Consider the following 16,337-nt stretch of genomic DNA (forward strand, 5'->3'; position numbering starts at 1 on the left):
ACCACATTCGAATAGATTAACATCACTGCCAATGCTAGTTGGCCTAATCTAAAAAGAAAAATTGACGCAATTATTGAAATTATTGAGCATAACAGTGCCTGCGGTACGCCACACCTATCTATCTATCGAAATCATATATTGCAATTTCTCAAAGAGCATTGATACTCCCAGTCAGCAAACAGATCAAACTGGTGATTAACTTGCTTAAAACTCATTGACCGATGTCGCAACACAATTTCGTCATTGACATTATCACGGGACGGTTCTATATGCGCTCTGCGCCGATCAACCCACAGCCCGAGGGCGGCTACACAAGATCCAACACAGATTTGTGCTTTTCAATGTTAAAACAACGAAATATTATTGGCTGTTGAAATACGTTCTCGGCTTTGATTTGGTAAATAACGAGCATGTCGTTTTCGCTTTCTACAATTCCTATAGTAAGATATACGAATGGAACCTTCTGGAATCAGTTAGAACTTTTACTTCAACTAAACAAAAATTGCAAGCTAAGCCTGTTTTTCGTATTTAATTACGAATTAAACTCAAAGTTTAATTTAATTTCTTGCTTAAATTTTTTTTATTTTATGATATTATGTGACGGGACGAACAATTCGTGAGACTGGCAGTAATCAACATGCCTATTCATGACAGTTGCTAGTGCCACTCAGAGCTTTAAATTACAAAGATATGAAGAGCACTGCATCCGTCATCCTAAGACAATGTGTTTAAATTTTTATTGAATTGATATTCAATTATTTTTACGTGAAATTACTCCACTAGTTTGTTATAATTATTAATACAAAGATCGAACACTCAGAAAAAAGTTCCTTCGGTCCGGTCGGATTCGAACCAACGTCTTCTAGCATATCGTGGCAGACGCTATACCAATTAAGCCACAGAACGAACCAGCGGACCCAGCGTCTCATGTGCCTGCAATTTCACCATAACCCTTACTCTTCAAAACCGGAACGCAGTAATCTCATTTTACTGTTTAGCGGCAGAAATAGGTAAGTTGGCAGTACTTTCCCATACGAACTCTTGCACAAGAAACTAAATATAAATAAATAAGTATAATAAATGAATAAATATAAGTAAATAAATAAATATAAATAAATATAAATAAACAAATACAACTAATTAAATAAATAAACGTTAATAAATAAATATAAATAAATAAATGTAAATAAATAAATATAAATAATATAAATATAAATAACGCGCACGCACTCGTAGCGGCGCACTAAGGTAACCTTGTATCGCGGGTGCCATGGACACTCACATAGACAACAATAAATTACACCCAAACTCACAAGAGAAATAAATGTAGGCCTTAAAAATTTTTCTCTCGGCCCGAGAATCGAACCCGGAACCTTTGCGTGGCAGTCCAGCATGGTAACCCTTCGGCCACGGAGGCAGTTAACTCTACTGCAACTGCATGGCATTTTTCTATGTAGAATATTATACCTTTAAAACTACACAGTGCTGTCGTTTTAGCAAAAAATAACGTCAATATTGTCTTTTATACATTATTTCCTTTTATGTATCATATTATACATAATATTAATGTTGTGTACTATTACAATAAATTGTTATATATATTACAGTTCTAAATAAAATAAAATAAACTCTTATCGATTTTGAGAATAATCGTGATCTACGCCGCCCGTGTGTATCAAGCTCACCGGACGCGCCGGTTAGCCCAGAGCCCGCGGCTGCGTACGCGCATGATCTCGTCCGCATTCGTGACCGTGACTTGCGCAACGCTTTCCACCAGCTGGGTGGCCACAATGCGGGGCATGACCATTGTTAAAGGATCTCAATAGTTGTAGGTTAGAGAGTATGACATAACCCGCGATTTGAGTTATGCCAAGTAGGAAAATACAGCAATGTGTGACATTTTCACACAGCGCTTTATTCACGTTTAGGATTGATTCTGTTACAGTGGCCTAGTTTATTTCTAGACATCTTTTGAAACTCACGTCTTGTAATTTAGTCGTATTACACAGCTTCTGCGTACTTGGATAACAAGAATCAATGGTAGTGAGCCGTTTAGATCTTGCGGGTATTCTCTATCTAAGATAGTTGAAATAAATATTATAAATGACAAATATATTCAAATGTATATTTACAAAGAGCAACCCCTAGAGTTGAACCCAAAGTTTCTCGCTCATTTTTCTCAGAGGAGTCTGCGTTACGAATGAGCAGTAGAGATATAGAGAGAGAACAATCAATATGACGATTCAAGTGTAATTTGCTTACCTATGAAACATGTATGATTTGAATTTGTTAGGAGAGATATTTAGGCTCTATAAAATTGAAACTTTTTTATAAAAAACCGACCTCAAAAGTACGTGGAATTACATCTATTTGCCAAGTTTTATTGAAATCGGTTATCGGGAAGTGCGCGAAACCGGATTCATCTCCTAGTTTGCCACCCTTAGAGGAGGAATATTTTCTTCAAATTTAAATGGCACCAATACTGAACTACTCTTTCCAACAAAAAAGAATCATCGAAATCGGTTCACAAATGCCCCCCGGAGCAACGGCGTAACATACATACAAAAACAAATACTGTCAATTTGAGAACCTCCTACTTTTTTGAAGTGAGTTAAAAATAATAATAATAATGTGCTAGACAACCACATCAATGATCTGCTCTCAATTAGAGAATTCCCTGTATTGTAATTACTCCCAAACCTGATGAAATTTAAATTAGTTCATTTCCCGACTTGGCCCTACCAAGAATCGAAACCCAGGCATGCATATTCGTCACCCACAGTGCATGCCGTTGAGCCACAGAGGTCGTCATCAGCGACTTCATCGACATACTTATACTCCGGATTGTTTACCGGATACACTATATTCAATATGTTGAGTGTGTGCGTTATTAATTAAGAACATAAAACACAATGAAAAATAAATATAAAATATTTTAATATATTTTTTTATTTCAACTGTTCATAACAGTTGCAGTGCCACTCAGAGCTTCAAATCGCAAAGATCTGAGGGGAATTGCCCCTGTCCCCGTCACCCTGAGACATAAGTTGACAAGTCCCAAGTGCCTGTAATTTCACCAGCACCCCTATCCTTCAAAACCGGAACACAGTAATGCTGATATTACTGCTTGGTGGCAGAAATAGGTAAGATGGCAGTATTTCCCTGGACGAAACTTCACAAGGACCTTTACTGCCACTAAATTAATATAGCAACACCGTTTTTGTAGTTGACAATACCGGTGGCATTTTCTCTCTCTTCCAAATTGTTCACAATTTGTTGTAACGATCACTTTCATCAAATTAAAAAAAATATATGTTGCTTAAAATTTCTTAACTTTTCACTCTAACTATCATTCTTCTAGTTTAGTGTTGATGTTCTCAAAACTTACTCAAAATTCTCATTGATTGTCTAGCAAATGTCTAAAACGATTAAGTTTATGCAATAAGTTGATAAATACACTATAGCAAACACTTCATTTACCTAACGTTATGAGCACATTGCCCAATATTGTATAGTACAGTGTGCCGAAAAAGTAAAACAGGTTCTACGAGGTATTGCAGTGTGGTGTGCCAGTTCACTTGTGTTCAATGCACAAGAGGGACGAGTTGGCCAATCAGAGCACGCTTCAATTGCGACTCCAGCCACGCGTGGGACACGCAATATCCTTAAGGAAATACTATCTTTCGGTCTGAAACCTAACCTGTTCTCGGGAGCTAACGTACTATGCCCCAGTGTCTAAGTGATGTAGAACAACGCGTCATTATTTCTTTTATGTCATCGAAGAACGTACAAGAATACTATTTGGCTATACAAGATCTGAATAGTGACGTCATTGCTCTATACATATCAAAATATTGAATCTCTAGCGACACGCAATATCGAAATTTCACAGGATAAGTAAGGTCTACTCACAAATGCCAAAACTCGCTGGCGTACACACGGTTGACGTCAATATCATTATTTGTTACATTAATTTGATAGCCTGCAGAAGAAACGTTTATAAACATTTGCATTAATGTATGAGAACAATATCTGCCACATCGCATCAGTAAGCAAAAGCACGATGCTAGATTAAACACTCGGAAGAATAACTGAGAAACTAGAAATTGCTCTTTGTTAATAGAATTTGTTCACATTTCTCTTTTATAATATTTATTTCAAATATGATGGACTAAAACTATCTGAAACCTGAAGTATAACATTTTTGTCATAAATGGTAATTTTTTTAAATCCACCGGAATCTTATTATACATCATAGTGTGTTTGTAGTGGTGGGCATTGAAACTTTTTATCTTGCCTAAGACTCAACTTATATCGGAGTCGAAGCGTCGGGACGCGACATGTTTTTCGCCTATAGCATATTCATCTCGCTTCGGTTTTGAAAAGAAGGGTGCTGGTGAAATTACAGGCATATGAGACTTATCAACTTATGTCTCAGGGTGACGGGCGCAGTGGATGTGCCCCTAAGATCTTTGTGATTTAAAGCTCTGGGTGGCACTGCAACAGGCGTGTCGTTTACCACCGGCGCACGACTTGTTGGTCCCGTCACTTGACAACATAAAAAATGAATTACATTTTCAATAATTCCCACACACCAGATTTCGCTATACAATCAAACTTCCTTACTTTGTAACATCTCTGAGGTCCATTACTTTGAGTAATTCTAACTTTAACTCGTTGTTGCAGGTGGGTTGTTAAATTTTAATGTTCTAACACAGAAATTCAGCTCTATGGCTCAATTTAACTCGTTAAACATACGTAACACAAAAAGTGCAATAAACAAGGAATGTGGCATATCATTAAAGATATGTTGTGCAACACAATGCTAGAAAAATTCACTGCAGTGGGGGTTGGCAAAATCACTATTGGTCAATGGCCATCAATCTGATGAGAGTTGGCAAGGTTGTTTGATATTTAGATCTAGATTGGGGGTTTGTGTTTTTTATAGTCCAGTGTGTATTTGTAATCTGGGAAATAGATATGGGGACTGAGGATCGAAAAATAACACCTTGCGTGCCCAACTCTCGCTGTTAAACTGCTACTTTCACCTGTGAGGCAATTAGTAAGGCTGCCTGGAAGACATCGCTGTCTAGCGATAAGGCTGCCGATTGTACCTTTCACTATGTCTTTGTTTTATTTTGTGTACAATAAAGCTTATTCTATTCCAAATGGTTTTACATCTCTAGGTACGACTGAAATATTTGTATTTTAAATTTCCTTCCAATTAGACACAATTTAGTCATCTCAGTGGAACCTAACTTCGACGTATCGTATCGTAATGACAGTAATGTAAATATTTTGTCTCAGGGTGACGGGCGCATTGGCAGTGCCCCTCAGATCTTTGCATTTTAAAGCACTGAGTGTCACTGCAACTGTTATGATCAGGTTTGGCACTTTGCAGCAGGTACAAGACTTATAGTATCGTAAAAATGCCATAGTAATCGCATCTGCAATATTCAGCTTAGAGATGTAATAGAATAGAAAGCCCGAAGGATGGTTCACCAATATTTTGATTGCAAATACCACACACAGGGCATCCTTTAGACATATTTCAGCAACATCGTCAACAAGAGCGAGGTGGCGCAAGCGCAGCGGCGCGGGCGCAGGCGGAAACTCAAATCGTCATTTGATTGGCCGATTTATTCCTCGTTTGCGACGCTTTTCCTTTCAAACTGCAATTGTAAGGCTTTCGACATTCTCTCTAGATGTTTATGTATAAAGTGTAAAGGTTCGACGGGACGTCTGTGAGTCAATCATAAAAATTATAAACCAGATTATAACATAAGGTACTCTTAATTAAATCAAAAAGCAAGGCTTGCGCAAAGTGATTTTGGATAATCGATATGTTTCTATAGAGAAATCACTGCGAATTAAAATGACGAAAATTTTTTGCAGAACCATTTACCCAATTATACATACCATCGAACCTGACACCCACTTGGGTAGGCGGAAACCCTGAAGCGCCATTCGCTATGCTTCTGATAATAAACCTCTTCCACCTGCCTCCCTCACATCAGTCCTTTATATTGGTACTTATAACCTGAGCTTCTTTAGGACACCTCCAGCACATACATTTATGCTGTCAATGTTCTAATATCCATCCTTCATATTCGTAAAAGTACTTAATGATAGCATTGTTTATTGTGAATTAATTGTTAATTTCATTATTATTGTATATTTTTAACCGACTTCAAAAAAAGAGGTTCTCAATGAAACTTTTTTTGTTGGAATAGAAGGCAAATTGGGGAAATAATCCGATTTATTCAGTTTCACCCACTTTCCGTTAACCGATTTCACTAACACTTGATATAGAGGTAAATCCAGGTGTACGGTTAATACCGCACATTAAGTATGTTACCGCGTCAGCATTTTTAGGTTTTATGTTTTTATGTTTAGTTATAATTTCTACACATTTGCAATCAAGGCATTGTCATAAGCAAGCGCGTATTTACAAGGATTCTTTATTTATCAACATTATAATCAAGACAGTTTGTGTAGCAAGAATAAGACGCGATCACCATTGAAAATAAAATGACCGACAGCTGATCTGGTGATGGAAATGCCAGACAGGTGACAGGAATTTCTCTGCAGTCTATAGCAGCTACCTTGTGTTTGTACTCATACAATTAATTTTAACGAGGTCTGCCATCTGCGTTTTAGTCGTCGTTGAGTAGGCCGTGACAACGAACACGTAAACATAGACAAACAAAGTTATGTATGAAAATTATTCATTTGTATATTAAAATCTTTGACGATCTCTCAAGAGTCCATACTACTTTGAATTGGTTCAATTGTGCTGGTTGCGCGGCAGGACACTGGCTTTATCTCAGAATTTATTTTTTTACAATCGAAATTAAGCCCATTTGAAAAATGTGTATCGCACAGTATACGTATTCTATTTGGTTCAGTTGACATTAAAAAAAATTATTGTAAAAGTACTGTACATTGAATACAGCGTTTTGTTGTAAAATTTCGACGTAACTTTGTGATTTTTTCCAATGGTGAAAATTTTTAGAAATCTTGTTTTCACACCGTATACTAATCAGTGTTTATCCTCAATTTTTTTTGTATGTATGTTACGCGATAACTCCGGTATTTGTGAACCGATTTTCATGATTCTTTTTTTGTTGGAAAGGGGGTACTTCCATAGTGGTCCCATTTCATTTTGAAGAAAATCATCCACCTCTAAGGGTGGCTGCTCACGCATGAAGATTCATTTTTATAAACAGCGCCTAAACTTTAATTTAGGAGCAATTACTTTAATGGTTGATTTTGCTATTTCTCCAATTCAAGGCGTTTTTCTCTCAATATACTTTGAGTAGTGAGAACCGATTTGTATTATCTCCAGTGTCAAGTTCTGTATAGTGGCGAACTCGGGGATATTTCAATAAAACTTAGCAAATAGACGTAATTCCACGTACTTTTGAGGTCGGTTTTTTTAGTACTCTGTACTGAGATTATAATATGTATTTTTTTCCAAAGTGATGAACCAAAGCAATTTAAAATTGTATAGACTCTTCTATTTATATTTGAGAAATAAACAAACTAAACTAATTTGAACGAAAAATCATTAATCAAATAAAATAGAACTTTCATAACCGAATCAACAAATCAAAGCAACCGAGACATTGACTTCACAATAGTTTCCGGTATAACCTATTTGATTTACTGGAATCAAACGGAGCATGACTGCGTAAACGCACATAATAAGAGTAATAAATGTGTAATACTATAGGTGATTTTACAGGCGTGAGTATAGTAGAAAATCCGGTATCGACTATGATTTCCCGGATTTAAATGTTGAGCGATGATAACCTATTAGGAGAACGGTTGTTATTCAAATCCAATTCAGAATGTACCTTGAGCTTTTCGTTGAAGGAAAACATCATGGTGAAACCTGCGCGTCGAAGAAGAAGAAGAAGGTTCATAACCCACGGAAAACGTGTGATGTCTCTAACCGTATTAGGCCAGGCTGGCGGTGCCTAGCTGTGGGATTTATATTGATGGTGACGATGAAATGTTTGCTTGTAGCATAACGCACGAGTTTTAAGAAAACGATGAACTGGGCTTAACATAATAAAATCTTCTTACAATCTGGGCCCCAGAGTATCTTTAAGAGATAAGTTTAATGAAATTAATATTCTTACACTAGCATCACAGTACATCTATGAAAATGTAATTTATGTTAAGAGGAATAATAATCTCTTTATGAAAAATAGTGACAGACATAACATTAATACGAGGAATAAAAATAAACTAGCTGTTCTTGATAGTCGTCTTCACCGAGTCAAAAAATCATTTAAGGGGTATTGTATACGCTTCTATAACAAGATTCCGGTTGATATACAAAATTTGCCATTCACGAGGTTTAAAACTATAGTGAAACAAAAAGTTTATACTAAAGATTATTGTACATCTGCGTATTTGGATGATAAAAATCCGTGGCAGTAACCCGTTTAACTCTAGCAGGTAAGATGTTTAAATTAAATACAAAGAGCAACCCCTAGAGTTTTTTGCTCATTCTTCGCAGGAGACAATTTCAAATGTAATAATGCTTACTTCATATGAAATAAAGACTGTTTTGATTTGATTCTCATTTAAAAAAATATAATATAATAACGCACAGTCAACATAGCCACGCACTAGGGAAACCCTGTGTCGCGGGTGCCATGGACACACACATAGACAACCACAAATTTCACCCAAACTCACGAAAGAAATAAATGTAGGCCATACAAATATTTCTCCCTGCCCGGGAATCGAACTTGGGACCTCTGCGTGACAGATGGTAACCGTTCGGCCACTCTTCAGTTTCAAAACACACATAAAAGGTATCATGTAAATACATAATACAAAAAAATGGTATAGTCTGTTGTATACCACACCTCTATCCGCAAACTTCAATCTTTCGTGTTGCTATTTTACTATTATGGTTATTTTTTATTATTAATAGTAAATAATAAGTAAAAAAAAATATATTACGCATCAAAAACTTTAGGAAATAATCAACTACAGACATTTTCCACATTTTTTCATAAAAACAAATTCGTTGACATTCAAAATGGAAGGTCCACAATTAAGCCCGCTTTAATAAACAACGAACCAGTTTACCTTAAGGCCGCATTTGCTCATCCGTGTTGTTATTTATATAACGAACACAATTTCTCTTGATCGAGTCAATACTGCGGTTATTGTACAAGAATCTCAATAAATTTTTAATAACGATTTTATTACGTGATATAGTAAACTATTTTTTTATATCAAATATATCAAATGACGGAACAATCAAGTCCGCCCAAAGCTTTACATCGCAAAGATCTGAAGAACACAAGTCCCATGTGCCTGTAATTTCACCAATACCCTTCAAAACCGGAACGCAGCAATGCTTACAATAAGGCAAGCTTGCAGAGGTGGCTGTACTTCTCTAGATTAACTCTTTCACAAGGAGGTCTACATACTACACCGCCGTTATTTATACATATCGCTCTACAATAACTCCATAAAAACCATTTTATCTCTCAAAATCCTTTACATACACGTAGCACAAGCACACATTCTTATTTTCTAACTAACAATGCAGAATTATTGGCCCACCGGCATTACATTACATTTTTTTGTATCATAATTTAGTCAAATAGTTTTAATAAAAAGTTTTTAATGGAGCATTGCGGTGATAGCTTAGGAGATGAGCGGTTGCTTCTAGATTGAGAAGTAAACGGTTTGAGTCTGTTTGGTCACACGAACCCATGAAGATGAAACCTACATATTGAAGAAGGTTCACAAAACTTGGAAAATGTTAACTATGATGACTAGATGAATTTTATTATGCTATGTAATGTTTAATTCATTAAAACCAAAAGTAATTATTAAAGACGATCGTATATTGACCATAGCACGGAGTCAATGCCAATGGGCAATGTCATCCATTGAACCTACGAGCGCTCATCTTCCGACTGACTATTATAAATAGAGTTGAGACAAAACGTATCGATACAGCGACAATAGAGGTACAGGTAGAGCTCAAAATTCAAAACGAAAAATAACATCTTCATTTCATAATTAAACAAAGTACACTTGATATTACCAAATTGATTACATAATTCTAAGATCCATCCATCTAAGATGTTTGTCCTCATTTATCATCTATAATATTTTAAAATATTTTATGTAAAATTGGCATGAAAGGGCAAAACAGATCACTCTCTGCCAAGAATTTTTAACTCGTACGTAAAGGACGCAAAAGTTATATAATAAAGTGTATAAATTTTTGTTTCACTGTACTTTTAAAACTCAAAACTGATAAATTTTGAATATCATTAGGAATCTTATAGTATAATAAAAGCCAACAATCACTGCCGCACATTAGGGTTGGAATTTCACGTCCCACTGAACTACGAGGCGAGCGCGCTTTTTTTACTCATTCCGGGTAAAAGGTGACAGTTCAATAGCACATTCTAATTACGACATCTTGTTTATAGTCTACCCGGACACATAATTTGTTTTCCGATAAGAAATTAATTCTATAAAAATCCTTCGTCGTTGACTAGAATAGCAGGTGTGTGCACATTATAAGAACCACGTCCAATTCGATTGTATTAATAGGATATATAAAGTATTTGAAGCGTTGAAAATTTCATATCTTTTTGAATATTTTGTTACCTCAAAGTACCTTTGTAGGCTTGTCATTCCCATACTTACCTGAAAAAGAATAAAAACATAATTAAATATCTTAACAACACCAGTAATATTAAAGTTACATATAAAACCCACAAATTGATTTTTCATATTAAAGTTGGTAGAGTTAATTAAACAAATTAGTTCATTATAAGCTTGTAAACAGATTTAGATTAAAGCAGAAATAACATAAGTAAGTAAAGGTAATTAGCGACTTCGAATAAAAGATCGTACAACTCTATCAAAGGTCACTTTCGGTTTCTATACAGCGAAACCACAAGTTTACCTCATCGCACCGGTATGCTACTGGGTACAAAGATTGCAGTGAAAGTTAATGTAAATATTAGCTAATGTTATATGAGAAAGATTGGATGATGAAGGAGTAAAATGTCATAGTGACGGATTCCCTCTCAGGATTGGAGTTAGACAGAATCCGCCACGCTGGTCCAACGCCATCGTCACGATGTTTTTGTTCACCAAAAAGCTCATGGTAAATTTCAAATTGTTGTCTACGGTCCCCAGCTTTAATTGTGGCTTTATTAAGCTTGATTCAAAGCCTTTTTTACGATAAACTGTAAAAGAATTTCTCAGACTTCAAATACTGCTGCTTTATAAGTGAACTAAATTAATTATAAATTATGTTTATTGTTTGTACTTAAATTTAATATAATTTCATTTATAATTATTTACTTCACTACAATAATAAAATTTTCCGTTAATATAATTCAATATAAATGTAATGCAATGTAATGTAATAAATGTTAAATTTATTAATGGGTGTATACCTAAATAAAGAAACATTTTATTTATTTTTATTAGTACTAGCGTCCAAAGACAATGTAGTAGTTAGTAATCGTGAGCTTTCCGTGTTGAGTTTCAACATTTTCCGCAATCGTCCTTGCTGTGTTCCAACATGTAACGAAAAGCATTCATCATAAAAATCCTTGCTCTTTTATTATATTATGTATAAAAAAAGCAATTTAAAATGTCGCAAGGTCAACAGAGCTATTAGAGCGCTATTGGCATTTTAAAGTTTTATTCGAAAACGGTAAAAACGAAATTGAATGTTGAATTTCGCAACTGTTCAAAAATAGAGAGGTGTAACATGAAGAATCAATTACGAAATAATTCGAGTTGTCGAGAAAGAAATCGAGTAAAATATATCGATTATTTCGACACCACATTTAAGGTGTGGCATTCTCAATTAATTTCATTTATTACACGCAATTGGCGCCGTTGCCATAATACCTTACACGAGTTACTTAAATTAGCACGAATAGTACAGTTTGTGACTTTCTAGATTTCGTCAACTCACAATTTTGCATTTGTATTGATTTCTAATTTCGTGACATTGACTGGTAGCATTCACTGCCCTTGAACATCATTTTCTGGAAAGTAAAGAGTAATAAATAAAGAGCAATTTGAGTGAAATTGCGTATCAAAGGAAGTTGCGCTTTATATTAATGGTTGAACATAAACAGTTAATATCGGAATTGTAGCAAATAAAATGTTTTATTTTAATTATGCTCTGGAAATGCTGCATAAGTCAATTTCAATTTCAATATTTATTGCTTTTCCATAATGTGTACAAGATGTTATAAAAATACAAAGATCATTTATGGGCCCTGTCGGGCACAGCAAAATGAGAGGGAGGCATTTTTAATAATTTAGAAATTATTATTGAAATACTACTTATATTATTTTATAATCTATATGGACATGATGTATTTCAGTGTTATTTATTTTTAAATGACATTGAAATTATTTTTATTTATTTGTATTTATTTGATTTTTCAAGAATTTAGAAATCGAAATAATACATTATCTTATAATCGATACGAATATGTATTTTAGTGTTTTTTATTTTTAAATATACCCTTTTCATTTATTTGCATTTTTAATATTTAAGAAATAATTATGGAAGTAACGTATTATTTTACAATATATTTGAACATGTATTTAGGCATTATTTATTTTAAAATATAACGATTTCATTAATTTGTATTTTTAATAGTTTAAAAATACTTATTGAAGCAATTTATTATTTTATATTGTCTATGAACATGTATTTAGGTTTTTCCTTTTAATATAATTAATTTCTGATTTGTATTTGTTTAGTATATATTATGTGAAGTTTAACTATAATAGTTTAGCCGTCAATGGAAACCATTCTCCCTGTCCGATATTGAGCCATCCCGATACGACAATGGCGAAAAAAAGCATGGTCACAAGACCCGGAAAAAATTGACATTTTTTATGATACCAAATGTCGGGACGAACAAGTCGTGTCGGCGTGTCGTTCTGGTGGTAAGTGACACACCTGTACATAACAGTTGCAGTTTCACTCAGAGGTTTATATCACAAAGATCTGAAGAGACAAGACAACTCCCGCGTACCTATAATGTCACCAGTACAGCTCACTTTTCTGCTTTGCAGCAGAACTAAATGATGTGGCAGTACTTTCCTGGGCGAACTTAAATATAGTGTAAAAAATTTCTTCCTAAATATAGTGTAATAAATATAGTGTCTGTTCAACTTTGAACATCATGTATTTAACTATAAAACGCAAGATCGTATACATTTAAACTGTCACAAAAAATGGCCTCATCAAAAAATAAAATAATTAAAAAATTAACACACATAGCACACTAAAAAAATCTATCATAATATATTAGTCATAAAAATTGTATAAATAGCAATAAAACTTGTAAATATACTCAGTTATCCACTACCATCTATTTTAACTCATGAAACTCATCATCCTGCTTAGTACTACCCGCTACTCCTCTCACTGTGGCCAAGGCCCCCTTAGCCGTCAATAGATCGGTCTTGTGAGTCTGCTTGACCGGCAGTGAGAACACCATTCCAGTACCTGCATATTGTAAACCAAAAGGCCGAAAAATGTACTAAGTAAGCGTTGTCGTCATTGACTTACAAATAAATGGACGACGGGTCTAATACAAAATCCACGAAAAAAAATGTCCCAAGTCAACCTATTTAAACGTAGTGACATGTAAAGGAATATGAAAAAGCTAAAACGTTAGATTTAAATTGTAATGTCATCGCAGTACTGTCTAATTTTGCTTGCTTCGCTGTCAGTCGAACAAACGAAGACTAAAGCAAATGACAAATGAATGAATAAATGACGCTCTGTATACGATTTTAACGCCCTATAAGTTCAGACACTTTTTAGCGCGGACCCGACGTCCATATAATTGTAAGTCAATGGTTGTCATATAAAACATGTGACCATGATAAAAAAGGGAATGCTTTGATGGTTTGGTAAAAAGGATGTTAGTACATGACGGCAGAAGTTTATAGAGCGCATGTGGATGGAAACGTGGTAAGAAATAAACCCCGACGTGCATATCGTGCATATGACTTGCACATCAGTTTTCATGGTGTAGTCATCTCTGAGGGCCCAGGTTTGATCCCCGGCCGAGTCAATGTGTCAGTCAATCAAAACTAACGTTTCTGCTATCTTGGGGCTGTGCGTCTGTGGTGTTGTCTTTGTTTTCCATATCCATAACACAAGTGCTTTAGTTATTTTCTTTGTGATCAGTGCAACGTCTAATATATCTCGATCAGATTGGGAATGCCCTTAAAAGAGGTCAAAGGACAGAGAATAGAGAAAGTATAGAGAATTAACGGACTTGCGTGGAGAGACTAATGCAAATGAAGGAGATGAAAGAGGTTTGTCAGGAACGTCACCACTGGAGGTGCGTGGTCTCTTCCTACTACCTCAGAAAGAGACAAGCGTGATGGTATTTCTTACACTTAAAACTGTCAATTCGAGCCATTTAAACCTACATTCTTTTTACATTAGTAAGTAAAAAAAAAAATTTAAGTTTGCCAAATTAATGTACAGTACGTGAAACAGGTATTGCCATCTAAAATCATAGAGTATCGAGTTCATAGTGGTAAACAAAGAGGACCGTACAGTCAACCTTAGCGACCAAATCACCAACCATCTCTAATCAACCGTATATGTGTATATATGGGCATAGCATAGGATTCGTTCTCACGCGCAGTGCGGCTCACGATCATGTTTGCGCCATTCCTTCCTTGCCCTCTTCACTGACGTAGTTTAACGTATCTAAGTAAGTCATCATTATTTTCACGGTTCCTACTTGGGTTGATAAGTTTTTGTGACATATCTTACTGTCTAAATCTAATGCATCTACCTAGATATAATATTGTACTTATATAAGTAATACATTGAAAAAAAAACTGTGTTTAATCAAATTAATTGAAAAATAATTTTTTCTTAATGTTCGATCTCTGTATAATAATTATAACAAACTAGTGGAACAATTTCACATAAATAATTCAATATCATGGCGGTCAAACGTCGGACATTCAATAATCTTACTCGTAAAAATTTTTAATTGAATCAATCACAACAGGATTAAAATTGTTGCTGCAATCATTAGGCTCCGATTATGTTACAAGGAAACGAGTTATACCTTGAACAACATTTTGTCTATTTCAATATATTTGTAGTGTGTTTATTGTTAGTGTAGTAATAATAATAGCACCAGGGCAAGAATCAATTCCGGGCCACTATCCAGAACACGCAGACAAGTACAAATTTAGAAAGTTTGTTTACCAAATTTTTCTTACCAGGGATCCAACCCTGGACATCATTATGATCTACCAAGGTTATAAAATTAATTGTCATCAAATCATTCCCGTCACAAGTTAGAATAACAACCATTCTACAATTACAACCTACAACGAAAATTCGAAATACAAAATTATTTCGCAAATTACACTTGAAGTCGTCATATTGATTGAACGCTACCGCTCATTCGCAAGGCAGATTCCCCTGAGAAGAAAGAAAAACTGTAGGGTTGCTCTTTGTAAATATACATTTGAATACATTTATTTACGATAGTAATTTCAAAAATCTTAGATTGAGAATACCTATAGGAGCTAAACGGCCATATTTTATTGTTCTGTTCTATGTCTAAATGTTCGTTATTGTATTGTTTTATTTTGGTTTGTTCCGTTGTCGTCTTTATTTTTAATTAATTTGCGTTATGGTATTATGACAATCACAGTCTATTATTTTCTAAGCAATTCATGATTCATGAATCTTGAAGTATTGGTTGGATCCGCGAAGCGCTTTAGAATTGACATTATAAGTTAAATTTAAAATAATCTACATGTGACCGCAAACGCATACCGCGGCCATTAATAAGGAACAGGTGACACAATATCTAAGTAAGTCATCGTGACAGTGTTATTGTAACATTGACTGCTCACGCACTCTTTACACACGCATTGAGAATTAGGAATTGTGTAAAATTATAGAGAGATCTTAGGTTTTCGCGATTGTTACACATAGGAAATGTGAACTATTTTCATATTATAAATATAACTGGTTGATATAACAAATATACGCAATTTAAATCCGGAAAAATAGTTTTAATTCCCTTACTGTAGAGAGATTTTTAGAGATTGATTTTATGGAGATTTTTTTATAAAACTGATATTTTGTTAGCGTTATTATTTTTATTTTTTCAACTAGATAGACTTTTGCTACATTTATTATTGTTTTTATATTTAATTATTTGGTCTATCCGACTGACTGCATGTATATAGTGTCTAAATTGCATGCATGTCTACATAACATTATAAACATTTTATGTGCAACAATG

At 34.6% G+C, this 16,337-nt stretch overlaps 1 protein-coding gene across 1 annotated transcript in view; it reads right to left on the reverse strand.

Moving 5' to 3' along the window:
* The window catches only part of LOC113226367 (RNA polymerase II degradation factor 1-like), a 93,161-nt gene that overhangs the window by 18,207 nt on the left and 58,617 nt on the right, over positions 1-16,337 (reverse strand). The window lies entirely within an intron of this gene.

Source organism: Hyposmocoma kahamanoa, unplaced genomic scaffold, assembly GCF_003589595.1.
Source record: "Hyposmocoma kahamanoa isolate Upper Pololo Valley unplaced genomic scaffold, ASM358959v1 190, whole genome shotgun sequence".
Lineage (NCBI taxonomy): Eukaryota > Metazoa > Arthropoda > Insecta > Lepidoptera > Cosmopterigidae > Hyposmocoma > Hyposmocoma kahamanoa.